Source organism: Berghia stephanieae, chromosome 13, assembly GCF_034508935.2.
Source record: "Berghia stephanieae isolate SIO BIC M18660-M18661 chromosome 13, UCSD_Bste_1.3, whole genome shotgun sequence".
Classification (NCBI taxonomy): Eukaryota; Metazoa; Mollusca; class Gastropoda; order Nudibranchia; family Aeolidiidae; genus Berghia; species Berghia stephanieae.
Window position 1 is genome coordinate 25,386,005 of NC_088372.1, and position 15,000 is coordinate 25,401,004.

Consider the following 15,000-nt stretch of genomic DNA (forward strand, 5'->3'; position numbering starts at 1 on the left):
AGAGAATGTGAATAAAGAGCCTATTCAAAAGCGTCGCGTAGATCGGGAGTCGAACCGTAGCAATGGTGATGTTATAGCCTGACACTGACCAAAAAATGACGTCAAAATGCCAGTCTTTTGCCATAAAAGAAAAGAAATCGTGAGTTGTATTCAATAATTCAAACAATGAAATAACTTGTTTCCTTGAGCTCTACTAACGACAACTCACAAGACGCTACACAAACCTAAAAAATGACGTCAAACTTCCAGTCCTAGAGGGTTCTAGCGAGCCATCGTTATGTTATAATAGCCTGATACTGAAATCCGTAAGGACTGGCAGTTTGACGTCATTATTTGGTATTTGCACCGCTTAGTAAGTTGTCGTTAGCAGAGCTCATGGAAACAAGTGATTCCATTGGTTGAACTATTTAATACAACTCACGATTTGTTTTCTATTGTGGCAAAAGACTGGCATTTTTTGACGTCATTTTTTTGTTAGTGTCAGGTCATAACTTTACGAAGGCCACGCTTCTAGTGTCAGGCTATAGATAGAATGCGCTTGGCCAAGGAGTTCACAACATTGCCATCCGGAAGTATAACGGACCAACACACAAACTCTGTGTAACCATGAACTTTTATAGTCTGGTTAATACAGTTTAGTGAGAACAACTCACAAACGCGGATGGCAAAAACAATAACAAAGGCCTGAGTGACGTCATCTGCATACTATCTATATGTTAACGATGACTACGGTCGAACCACGGACCTTCCATTCAAAGGCGAGTGTGTCATACCACTAGAACACATAGCGGCGCGTTTGAGGTGGGTGGGTGAGGGTGGGGGGGGGGGGGGGGGGGGGGGGAGCAGGGATTTGCATTAATAGCGTTAACGATTCCGTTTCCAACAAACAACGATCGACGAACACTACTAATATCAGATCTTTCTTTTCTTCCACGTCGTTCGTCGATCGCTTATAGGTTGGGAACGCACTCGTTAACGTAAATTGTTACTATGGACTCTCTCGCTTACGTCAACGGAAAAGTTCAAGACAAATAGAACTGCCCCATTGTTCTGACAAGTCTAAAGACTTTATCTGGCTAAGTCAACAATGGGTCTCCTTGAGTTCAAGGCACGTTCAATTTCTATCTATAAATCATCCATTCCCTGTTAACAGTAATTACTAGGGTGTCTTCTTGTCTTGTGTTGCTATGTGGTCTAGTGGTATGACACTCGCTTTCGGATCGGAGTGTCCTGGGTTCGAGCCTCGCCCGGCGCATAGTTGAGTCCTTGGAAAAGGCTCTTTACTCACATTCTCTCACCGTACTCAGGTGTAAATTGAGTACCTGGCCGTTAACAGCGTTATCTCTCTCCGAAAAATATAATATCGCCTAACAGGCGTCATGTCCCGTCTTAAATGTTAAATGTTGCCATTGTAAAGCGCTGAGAGCACGTTTAATGGATATCGCGTTATATTAAAGCTCATAAAAATTTGACTGTATGCACGTAATATCTCAAATTGTTCCAAAATTGGAGATAGAACCAGTTAATCCTCAGCCCACAAAACATATTTGTTGAATTATTATACACAATTTACAGGAAAGGGACCAAGATCGATTCATATTATACAGACATGTCTAGTACGAGGAAATATTTGTAGAATTACGAAATTTTGACTCCAATTTCAGAACTCCGTGAACATTTCTGAGTCATTTAAACGTATTGAAAATAAGAATTGATGCCAGAATGCATGATTATAGATAGTATGGAGTTGACGTCACTCAGGTCTTTGTTATTGTTTTTAGCCCTCCATGTTTATGAGTAGATCTCACAAACTGTATTAACCAGACTACAGATAGAATGCGCTTGGTCAAGGAGTTCACAACATTGCCATCCGGAAGTATAACGGACCAACACACAAACTCTGTGTAACCATGAACTTTTATAGTCTGGTTAATACAGTTCAGTGAGAATCACTCACAAACGCGGATGTCAAAATATAACAACAAAGGCTTGAGTGACGTCATCTTCGAACTATCTATAAACGTTCAAGGTTACGCATAGTTTTGTGTGTTGGTCCGTTATACATCCGGATGGCAATGTTGTGAGCTTCTTAGCCAAGCTCATACTATCTATAAACATTTTGGAGTGATCTCTAATTATTGTGAGGGCAAAATATTGATCTGTAAGGTTGACTATGACGACTACAATTGATATCTCATAAAAACTACCATTTTATCCATTTTCAAGTAGACATATCGTAGTATATATTATATCCCCATATATTAAAGGTTTATTTTTGCGGTACTGCACTGCGGCTGGCGCCCGGGTTATTCCAGTGTTCCCTTGGAATATACCCTTAAGACAAAATTTCCCATTGTCGATGAATAAAAGGAATTCATTTATTTTGTTTTTACTTATTTTAATCTTAGTTTTTGTTGTTGGCTATAGAAGGGATTGGAACGCCCAATGTATACTTATTTGCAGGTTTGATCACCCAAATTAGTTATGGCCTTGTTGCTGTGATGGGGATTGGTACTATGAAACAAACCAACGCAAAATATTAATACAGTCCATTACAACAATGTTAAAACAAGGCCATAATTGCATTCGGTAATTAAACCTGCAAATAGGTTTACGTCAGACGAATCCAATACAGTCCTGATTGAAGTTGTTTTATTCGTTTTTGGTTTATACTTTTTTTTTTAAACAGCGCACAGCTTCAAATTATTCTCAAATCCGTTAATCGCATATTACTCTTTCTATTATATTCTTATTCTCCTCTTATTCTTATGGATATGTATGGATTAAATCCATGCCGACGTATACATATATGCAAGTCTGACATCCGAACGCAATGAAGGGCTATTATTTTATAATATGAAGAGTAATAGTATGTTCTATTTTCACTGCGTCCAAAAGAGAAGGGGATTACCAAAAAGACGTTCTGAGCATTTTCAGCTTTAAAGAAATGATAAAATTCACACTTTTTCAATTACGCGGTTAGAGAATAAAACCATCGATATGCGATTAACAAAGTATTCGAATAATCTCTTAAGGAAGAGTATAAAAGAAGAAAAAAAAATAGATTAAACAGCTTCAAAGAAAAAAAAACGTGATAAGAATTGTATTGGGCGGGCTTGTCACAAGTGGAAAATATCAATATGGCATTTTACCGACCAACAACAACCACAGTGTGTTCATTGGATTCTCACGCAGTAAATCCCCTAGTGACGCAGACGCAAACGTCACACATACATGAGAGAAAACCCAAATCTGCCACCATCGCTCGAACTCCGCCAATACAGGACAATGTAAAATTAAATGTGAATATCCGGGAGACACGCCCCCACCATCCTATCTTCAAAACAAAGACTCATAATATGGGATTGAACAGGACGCGCGAGCCTTATAAAACTCGCCACTTACAAGTTCCATAAAAATATCTTAAAGAACAGACGTGTTTTTATCCTGATTCAGTGGTGTAATGTTTGTTATTAAGGGATTTCCATCCCTTCCTATCAAGGACATAGGAAGAGCTGTCCAACCACACCATTGCATCAAACGACACCCGTACAACCAAGACCCGAGAGGCGGCCAGTTCTGCTATGGACCTCAGCTGCCACCAAACTAAGAATTTCAACAATAAAAAAAATTTTGTGGTTTTTTCCTTTGTTCCACCGTGCTCAATGATGAAGAATAAACATTTAAAAAAACATGTAAATACGAACCATACTATTTAAACAGCATAAATCTTAGTTACTTTTATTGTCAATTATAAGTAGGACTGGAACTTGTTTTATTGATTACTTACTGTATTGTGAAGGTTACATCCTTAGACAGCTATAGATAGTTGTGAGTTGTTCTCACTAAACTTTATTAACCAGACTATAAAAGTTCATGGTTACACAGAGTTTGTGTGTTCGTCCGTTATACTTCCGGATGGCAATGTTGTGAACTCCTTGGCCAAGCGCATTCTATCTATACGAGTCATTTATCATTGCTGTTTAATATTTCCATGTAATATGTAACTGGGAAATCATAAGATTTGCAGACCTCTATAATTTAATCTTAATTAATAGGGCGATTCTGTGAATGCAGGAGCTGACAACCTATGTAAAACGCTCGAGTGGTGTGGAGAATTATTGACTTACTTGACTTAGATGCCTTTCGCGTCTCGACCGAAAGATCGGGTCGCCTTGGCTGTTTTCAGTATTTCCTGTGTGAGGTGTCTCCAATATTGCCGGTCCTCTGCTAGGGTTCTCAGATTTTCAAGGTCCCCTGCCGTTATGAGACTAATGCTTTGTACAAGTGTTGTGAGGTTTTTGTTTAAGATCACAGGGCGTGTTGTGATCGGTCTTCCTCTGAAAAGGTTCCCGTGTTTTTTGGAAGTATCCCGACATGGTTAGCTGATATGTTTTTGTCCCTGCGTAGTATGTGACCGAAAAGTTGCCATCGTTGTTGTAAAATGTCAAGGGAGATTGGTCTTTCTTTTGTGATCTTATAGAGTGATTCATTTGAGATCTTTTTGGGGCATTTGATGTCCAGTACCCTTCTTAGCTGTGTGCGATGGAAGGCATCCAGATGTTCTTCTTCGGATTTTGTCAACGCCCAAGTGCCGCAGTTATACAGAAGTACTGGTTTTACAAGAGCACGGTACAGTTTCAGTTTGGTTTTTCTCTTTATTTTGTCACCTCTAATCCATACATTGGTGAGTTTACTGAGTGCGGCATTTGATAGCTGTTTTCTTGGCCAAGGAGTTCACAACATTGCCATCCGGAAGTATAACGGACCAACACACAAACTCTGTGTAACCATGAACTTTTATAGTCTGGTTAATACAGTTTAGTGAGAACAACTCACAAACGCGGATGGCAAAAACAATAACAAAGGCCTGAGTGACGTCATCGGCATACTATCAATAGTAAACAAGCGCTGGTCGGCCGTTCATGAAATCTAAGAAAATAACTTCCTGCTCGCTCGTTTAACTCAAAATTATTCAAAACGATGCCTCTATAATAATATAAATATGACTTCTTAAGGTTTTCTTCACGGTCAAAACCACACAACATTCTATTATTAATGATTACGTCCCAGGCAAAAAGGAATATTGACCACCATTACCACTTCATCATCAGTGATAGTGATGCTGATGTGGTGGTGGTTGTGGTAGTAGTGGTAGTGATGATGATGTGGTGGTGGTGGTTGTAGTAGTAGCTGTAATGATAATGATGTGGTGGTGGTTGCAGTAGTAATGGTCGTGATGACGATGTGGTTGTGGTGGTTGTAGTAGTAGTGGTAATGGTGATGATATAGTAGTAGTAGTAGTAGTAGTAGTAGTAGTAGTAGTAGTAGTAGTAGTAGTAGTAGTAGTAGTAGTAGTAGTAGTAGTAGTAGTGATGATGATATGGTGGTGGTTGCAGTAGTAATGGTAGTGATGACGATGTGGTTGTGGTGGTTGTAGTAGTAGTGGTAGTGATGATGATGTGCTGGTGGTGGTGTAGTAGTAGTGGTAGTGATAATGATGTGGTGCTGGTGGTTGTGGTAGTGGTTGTCGTGATGATATTGTGGTGGAGGTTGTAGTTGTAGTAGTAGTGTGGTGATGATGATGTGGTGGTGGTTGTAGTAGTAGTGGTGGTGGTGGGTGTAGTAGTAGTGGTAATACTGCGAGGACGAGAGACGCATGCGCACAACCAACATGACGTTCTCTCTCTAATAACTTTTCCGCCGGTGACGTCACAGACTATGGGTGACGTCCAATCAAGGGACGCTACTCTTCCGCTAATCTCATTCCCTATATAATCGAATTCTCGTCGTTCGGGCACCTACAATGTTCCGTGATACATTATGATTCCGTTATTATTTTCAAAATAAATCTTAAAGTTGTGATATTCACTTTTGTTCACAAGTATATTTAACTACTAGTTACCATACTATTCCTTGGTTTCAAACAGTCCCTATAGATAGAATGAAGTAGACGTCACTCGGATCTTTGTTATTGTTTTTTTTGCCATCCATGTTTATGAGTAATTCTCACTAAACTGTATTAACCAGACTATAAACGTTCAAGGTTACACAGAAAGAATTATGTGTGTTGGTCCGTTATACTCCCGGATGTCAGTGTTGTGAGTTTCTTAGCCAAGCGCATACTATCTGTTGTGCCTGGCCCTTTGTCCACATTTATTTAATTTGACCATCGATATGAGAATCGTATCTTCAAGAATGTCCTCCTTATCAATTCAAGTCAACAATTCCGTAACTGGTTGAAATCCTCTATCGATATTTTCCTTTCTCCTTTGACCAGGGGGCGCTGGAACTGGAGGGGGGGGGGGGGGGTGTTAGGTCAGGTGGACGATGACCGACAGTAAAGACCGGAAGTTCAGTTCAAGCAGGGTTGACGGATTGTTTTCCAAAGATGCAAATCAAGTCTTTGTTCCCTTTTTCCGTCACGAACTTGACGTCACTCGGCTCTTTGTTATTGCGTTTAACCAGCCACTCCTGTGAGTAGTTCTCACAAAATTGTATTAATTATAGTCTTATAAACGTTTACGGTTACACATTGTTTTGTGTGTTTGGTACGCTATGTCCGGCTGGCGTATGTTATGATTAAAAAAAAAAAACAACTTAACACACAGCACCTATAGATAGTATGCGCTTGGCTAAGAAGCTCACAACATTGCCATCCGGAAATAAAACGGACCTTCATACAAAACTATGTGTAACCTTAAACGTTTATAGTCTGGTTAATACCGTTTAGTGAGAATTACTCGCAAACATGGGTGGCAAAAAAAAAAAAAAACAATAACAAATGCCTGAGTGACGTCATCTTCGTTCTATTTATAGCCAAATTATTTTGAGTTCATAGTATCGTTCACCCATCGTATCAAAACGGTGTTATTAACTGCTCTGATAACCGAACGCTATAGGGAACAAAAGTGTGATGTCAACAACAACAAAAATGGTTCAAATCTTATTGGAAGTGTAAAACGACTCTTCTTTTTTGTTTCAACAAACTGTTGGTCAGGCAAACTCCAAGGCTGAATATAATAATATTATTACAAGGTTAGTGACTTGTTTTTGGTTTTGGATACACTTGACCTGGTATGGCTGAAATTTCATTCTCTGCAATCTCTCGACAGCTCGTGTTACAAGAGGTCAGACTTTTGTTTGAAAACTGACCACTCCATTGTGTTCGATGAGGATCAAAGCAATAACAAGAGACACGCAGGTCAGGCCGTTGGGGTGACTGCCTTCGATATAATATTATGGAGAGGTTTGGTGTTTAAGATTTTACCGTCGGTTTAATAAACAAAGTAAAATAAAATAAAATTTCCTTTATTCATCCCATTGGGGAAATTTGTCTCTATGGTCTATTCCAAGGGAAAAGTGGAATAACCCAGGTGTCAGCCGCAGTGCAGCGCCGCAAATTGAGCTAAGGCGAGGTGACTTGCTCAAGGCTACACAGCGCAGTGCCGGATGATCGAGCTCGGTACCTTTCGGGTACGAAGCAAAGACCGTACCGCTGAGCCACGCTGCCAAATGTTTAAAAAACAAACCCTTCGACATTCCTACCCCCCCCCCCCCCCCCCCCCCCACACACACACACAATTAACAAATAAAAAACACTAGAGCATTTATATAGAGCAGTATTCACTAAAAGTGTTCAAAGGGCTTTAGAAAGGTCCATAGCCAACAGCAACACTGAACATATAGATAGTTCGAAGATGACGTCACTCAGGCCTTTGTTATTGTTTTTGCCATCCGCGTTTGTGAGTTGTTCTCACTAAACTGTATTAACCAGACTATAAAAGTTCATGGTTACACAGAGTTTGTGTGTTGGTCCGTTATACTTCCGGATGGCAATGTTGTGAACTCCTTGGCCAAGCGCATTCTATCTATAGCATGAGACAAAACAAAACATAACAAAACGAACAATAACAACAACAAAACAACGAGACAACCAAAACGTCAGCTGTAGTAAATAGTCTTCACCAGTCATAGCGTCACTTCCTTCCTAATGACGCATGGTAACTTAGTAACACTGGCTCTCAACTATCGGAACAATGGCGGACGCCGGTATGAAATATTTCTCCGGCGAGTACAAAGCGTATCCAGAAGAAAAAAAACACATACATTTGATCATGTTTTGACTTTTACACATTCTGATCACAAGACATATGAAAAGTTCTAACCAGCATGAAAAATAAAAAGTACAGATTTTCTTTGTTTAGAACCAAGATGGCCGCCGTTGCCAGGCGGCGTGACATCAGACTATTGAATCGTATTGCAGCCAATCGAGATGCTGTCTGTTGGGCTTAAACCAAGGTTCTCTGAATGTAAATGCAATACAATTGCAGCAACAGAATAGACGCCACTTCGCTCTTTGTTGTTATTTTTATACATTCATTTTCAGGATTGGCTCTAACTGAATTCTATCAATCAAACTATAAATAACAATGTGGAATTGAATGTAACTTCAATTTAATTATATACGTAAACAGATAATAACATGGACCTTTCGGCAAAAAGTCCTACCCCTTCAATGTCTTTGTTTATTCAACGCCACGAACACATTATCTCATTCGTCTGTAGTGTTTCATTCATCCTGTTTTGTTGATAAAGGGGAAACCCAAAACGTCCATTTTATCAGTTTTTGTATATCATTAAATTGAAGTTTACCTTCAATTTCACATTGTTATTTATTTCTTCGAGCTTCGAGCAGGAACATTTACATCAATCAGACTATATTATAGACGTTTGAATTTACACATAGGTTTGAGTTTCGGTAAGTTATATATGTGGCCATTGTGAGTATTGACGTTAACGCATAGCATCCATATTATCCAGTCAGTCGTCTCGCCCACCCCCCCCCCCCAACCCCCACCTCTCACCCTCTCCCTCCATGACATCAAATCGTTCCATGTTCATAGAGAAAAGAAAAGCACCACAAAATCTAAACACGCCGGCACCACCACCACCACCACCCCAGTCCAAAAAAAAAAAAATATATATATATATACTAATATAAAACAAATCACACAAACAATATATTTTTAAAAATTGAGCTTTTTATAGCGCAACATCCACTAAATGTGCTCAAAGCGCTTTGCAAACAACATTTAAAACAGCTAGAAATAGAATTTGTAAAAACGAATACAAAACAAAACAGTAAACAGACCATCAATCACAGCTCTACCAATCCCAGAACTTCATGAGTGCATTTCACTATACAAAATCTCAACAGAACTTAATTACGGTACTGTGTTGTTGGTGCCCGTAGAGAGAAAGCAATTCTTAGAAATGGGATAGAAGAGCCAAAGGAAAAGAAAAGAGAACAGAAATGCAAATTTAAACATGGGTTGTATAAATACATATAATCCAAAAAAAAAAAAAAAAAAAAAAGAAATAAAATAAAAAATAAAAGGGGACAGCGTGACTCAGCGGTACGGTCTTTGCTTCGTACCCTTTCGCAAAGTCCCAGGTTTGAAGAACGTGTTTTCTGGCCAAATTTTGAAATTTGGGTTTTTCCCGAGTACGGCAGTTTAGACTGTGACGGTGATTGTAAGAAAGACTGCAAGAACTTAAAAAGCTCTTCTTGTTGTTTCTAGACCGCCAGTACAGTGATTTGTTTCTATTTTAGTCCCTTTGACAGTCTTGAAACCGTAAAAGTTACACATAGCTTTAATGGTCCCGATAGTTCAGTTGATAGAGCACTCGCTTCACATGCAAAGGGACCTAGATCGATCTTGGGAAACTGGGAATCGTCAGATTGAATCAACAGATCGCCTTGCTTGGTTGGTCTTTTTTCTTCTTCTTTTCTTTGGCTGTTTTATCCAATTTCTAAGAAATCGATTTACCTCTATGGGCGACAACAACAAAACCAAGATCCGTTAAATTTTTATGTAACCTGTGTAATGAATAATATCTATGTAATGTGTAGTTATAAGTGAATGTATGTGTGCATGTGTGTTTGTGTGTGTGTGTGTGTGTGTGTGTGTGTGTGTGTGTGTGTGTAATTGGATGTACTATTTTATATGAATGCCCTCGGGATAGCATACATTAAGATAAAATACTCACTGATTCTGGCTGCTGCTAGATTGGTCATTACCAACAATGGAAAATATATGTATGTAAAAAGTAGGTCTTTAGAGCCTTCGGGCCCTTAGGAGCTGGAGTTTATCCCGGTTTCTATAGCATCAAACGAACAATGGGAATTGCTTGCTACTATTTAGACAGGACGCAGTCCGTCACATGGTACTTTCCGCCAGATCTAACAGAGTCCTATTTAAATAGTAGCAAGCAAGTCCTATCGTTCGTTTGACGCTATATAAACCGGGATAAACTCCAGCTCCAAAGGGCCCGAAGGCTCTAAAGACCTACTTTTTACATACATATATTTTCATTGTTGGTATGACCAATCTAGCAGCAGCCAGAATCAGTGAGTATTTTATCTTAATGTATGCTATCCTGAGGGCATTAACATAAAATAGTACATTCAATTACACACAGACACACACACACACACACACACACACACACACACACACACATGCACACATACATTCACAACTATACATTACATAGATATTATTTCATTACACAGGTTACATAAAAATTTAACGGATCTTGGTTTTGTTGTCGCCCATAGAGGTAAATCGATTTCTTAGAAATTGGATAAAACAGCCAAAGAAAAGAAGAAGAAAAAAGACCAACCAAGCAAGGCGATCTGACGATTCAATTATGAACAATGCATTTACATAATATAATTTCAAATCAATACAGGTAAAATGAAACTACTAAAATAATTAAATAGATAAATAAATAAATAAATATGAATGTAATCAATGAATAGAAATAATAAATAGATATGTAAGTGAATAGATAAATAAATAAATAATTATGAATATAATCAATAAACAGAAATAATAAAATGATAAGTAAGTAAATAAATAAATAAATAAATAAATAAACAAACAAATAAACAAATAACCATAACTTGCCCACAATAATAGAAAACACATGCAAATCATTTTTCAGAAAACAAATTAAATAACCTATATAAAAGAATAAGCCAACGGTCACAATAATTTAAAAATAAGTCATCGAGCACAGACAATGACAGAAAAACATTTTTCTAGGAAAAAAAAATCAATGTTCAAACGCATATATTAGACGTCTAGAACCAGTTGTTATATTCTTTTATCATATTAAGAAATCAAGGAGCAATGACCTGTGTAAGATAAACAACTGAACACAAGTGTGTATGAAAGGTGTCAGACAAAGCAAGAAAGAAAAATAATATAAGAAACAGATTTTTGGGGATGGTTTTTTTCTTGTATTTTACTTTCTTGCTTCTGTCAGGCACCTTTCATACAAACTTGTTCAGTTCTCAGTTCTTTATATTCTCTAACTCTACCATGAAATACAAAATATAACAGAGATGTGCCCGTCTATATAACAACGAATCGATTTACTCGGCTCCGGTCTGTGCCAGGCAGATTTCATTGTGATAATTTGAAAGAGGACATTTTAAAAGATTTCTGCATCAATACATCTTCTCAAAATTGAAGGCAAACATTCTGAGTTTTATTTTTGTCTTTGTTTATTTTTTTTATATTTATTCATCGTTTTTAACAAAGGAGGAAAATTTGGCTGTCATTGTAGCGCATCGGTATCAATTGCAAAATGTAGACAAGAATTAACCAACCCGGCTAGATGAATACTATTCACAGTCAGTAATGGATAAAATGAATATACAGATTCGGAGAAGAACAAAATACCAAAATACGCAACGTTTCGGACTCAAAACCCTTCTTCCGCCAACAACCAAAGCAATAAATACATTAATTCATCACTTAAAATCCAAACAGATGGCACAGACGTATTTACGTGGACGTTTCGGGTTTCTTGCATTCGTATTTATTTAGTTTTTTATTCATCGTATTTTGTTGACAAAGCCGAAAACCCACGCGAAATGCCTACATAATATTTATTGGTTAATTTTTTAAAAACCTCAAGAAACTTGAGATTTTATATAGTGCAATATCCACTAAACGTGCTCAAAGCGCTTCGCAAAGGGTCCCTGACCAATAGCAACAGGTCAACATGTAGAACGAGACATGACACCTGCTGTTAGACGATATTACATTTTTTTTCGACAGAGACAACGCTGTTGACGACCAGGTACTCATTTTCCACCTGAGTAAAGTGAGAGAATGTGAGTAAAGAGTCTTTTCCAATGACTCAACTATGCACCGAGCGAGGCTCGAACCCAGAATCTTCCGATCCGAAAGCGAGTCTCATACCACAAGACCACATAGCCATGATTAAATTGAAGCTCCAGTTTCATTTGACAGTTGTTAGTCATTGCTTTCAGCTTCAAGCTGCAACATTTGCAAAAGATAACATACAATAAACATTTGCTGGAACAAATGTAATTTCCACAACAACACTGTGTTAAGGATGTTAAGAGTAAGAGTAGGGGAGAGAATATAATAGGGTATGTGTTGTGAGGGGGGGGGGGGGGGGGGGAATCTGATGATTTGGAGGGAGGAGTAAGTTGTAGTTGATATGTATATTATGGTTATATTATGGTTATTAACATTATCATTAATATCTTTAAAAAAAACTGTATTGAAAGATTAGGTAGACGAGGTGCAAGTGTTGATTTGGAAGGAGTCAGTTGTAGTTGATATGTTTTTGAATAATTCGAAATAAATAGTTATGAGTATTTTATCATTACTACAATTATGGTTACTATTTTTAAAACTGCAATTGTAGAATATATAGAGGACAGAGTTGCTAATTATTCAATCATTTCTCTTAAACTTAATTAGAATATATCTCATTTGCGCCTTGAGCTGCGGGATTGGCGATATATATATATATATATATATATATATATATATATATATATATATATATATATATAATATATATATACATGTTATTATTATTATTATTATTATTTATTATTATTATTATTATTATTATTATTATTATTATTATTATTATTATTATTATTATTATCATTATCATTATTATTATTATTGTTATTATTATTATCATTATCATTATTATTATTATTATTATTATTTTTATTATTATTATTATTATTATTATTATTATTATCATCATCATCATTATTATTATTATTATTATTATTATTATTATTATTATTATTATTATTATCATCATCATCATCATTATTATTATATTACCCACTGCAATTGAAATTGAAATGATTTCATTCTGACCTGAAGCGTCAGCCCGGCCTCTTGTGTCTTGAAGTCTCAGACAACACGATCAAGCTGAGTGATTGATGCTCGGAGTCATTAAAGATAAAGAGTTTTATTCATAACCGTAATCACAATTAGTTATTCTTTCACAACACAGGGACACATTTGGGAGCAGGCACTGGTGTAGAATAGATAGATAATACACACTTTTTCACACAAAATTTCATTTGAACACAGAGTCAGTCGACGTGTACTTATTTGCAGGTCTGATAACCCAATCCTTTATGGGCTCATTGTTGTCATGGAAGTTAAAAAAAATAATGCAAAGTATTGTCCAATACAACAGTGTCAAACTAGGCCCAGAAGTGGGTTCGGATGTCAGACCTGCATAAATGTACACGTCGGAGTTAGCCCATTATTTGAGTTAAGATTTTTTTTTAAATATATGTTCATTATATACTGAAACAACTATAAATAAATCACGATTTTTAATTTTAGTTATCCTTAGTTTAGTTTAGAATTTGACACTTAAAACTCGTTTAAGGTTAGAGCGATTTGTACTTATTTGCAGGTCTGATAAGCCAAATTGTTATGGGCTCGTTGTTGTAATGGAAAATACTATCAAGCCAACACAAAATAGTGTCCATTACAACAACGTTATATCACACTTATCAATGCGTTTGGTAATCAGACATGCTAATGCGTGCACGCCGGATTAGGCATTTCAAATAATGAATTTAAACGTAAACTTGAGCTTTTATATAGTGCAATGTCCACTAAACGTGCGCAAAGCGCTTTACACAGGGTCAATGACCAACAGCAACACGTAACATGTAGAACGAGGCATGACGCTTGTCAGGCAGTTTTACTTTTTTTTTCTCCTATAGGGACAACTCTGTTAACGGCCAGGTACTCATTTTCTACCTGAGTACGACGGGAGAATGTGAGTAAAGAGCCTTTTCCAAGGACTCAACTATGCGCCGAGCGAGGCTCGAACCCAGGACCTTCGGATCCGAAAGCGAATGTCATACCACAAGACCACATAGCCGCACAATTTAAATGATCTTTTATATATATATAAAATATATATATATATATATATATATATATATATATATATATATATATATATATATAATGGATGTAGATATGGCATCGAATTATATTATTTAATGTATTTTCCAAACAGTATACTTGATTTATTTTAACACAAACATCCAGCGAAACGATAAGCTTTTATTTATGCTTCCAATTCACTGAAGAAACACAAACCCAATCATAGCGACGACTGACTACAGCAGCAAGCTGTGGACGACAGCGCTCACTCCTGTTGATAACTTTTAATATCATGCCATTTAAATATAAATACCAACAGGAAAGGGGGCGCATGTACGTTGGCGGTGACAGATTATATGCGGCATGTCTGCCTCGTTATCGTAAAACTATGTTGAAGTCTTTATCGGAGAGATACGACTTCTGGCAATATGTATATCAGAAAATTGATTCTTCCGTGGCTCCGTGGCTCCGTGTCTAGGCACGATAACTGCACACATACCAATGTGACTGCAATATCAGATTATATATTGTCATTGTAAGTTAGCGGTAGTATGTTATATGTTAAAATCACAAGCTCGATAGAAAGAGAATATGCATATAATGTCATCTTTAACTTGATATGGTATAAAATGTAGGCGCTTTCGGGTACTTATATATATATATATATATATATATATATATATATATATATATATATATATATATATATATATATATATAACTTGCCTCG

At 36.9% G+C, this 15,000-nt stretch overlaps 1 protein-coding gene across 5 annotated transcripts in view; it reads right to left on the reverse strand.

The window, feature by feature from the left end:
• Positions 1 to 14,675, reverse strand: part of LOC144958773 (chitin synthase chs-2-like) — an 84,265-nt gene extending 69,590 nt beyond the window's left edge. For 2 of the 5 annotated variants that reach the window (XR_013642512.1, XM_078890968.1), the window contains exons 1-2: positions 14,487 to 14,644; positions 13,233 to 13,392 (exon numbers count right to left, since the gene is read on the reverse strand). The gene's annotated coding sequence lies outside the window, so the exon portion shown is untranslated. Of the gene's footprint in view, positions 1 to 13,232; positions 13,393 to 14,408 lie in introns of all 5 variants that reach the window. The other 3 variants (XR_013642513.1, XM_078890969.1, XM_078890967.1) reach the window with 2 other exon arrangements.
• Between the last annotated feature and the right edge of the window lie 325 nt (positions 14,676 to 15,000).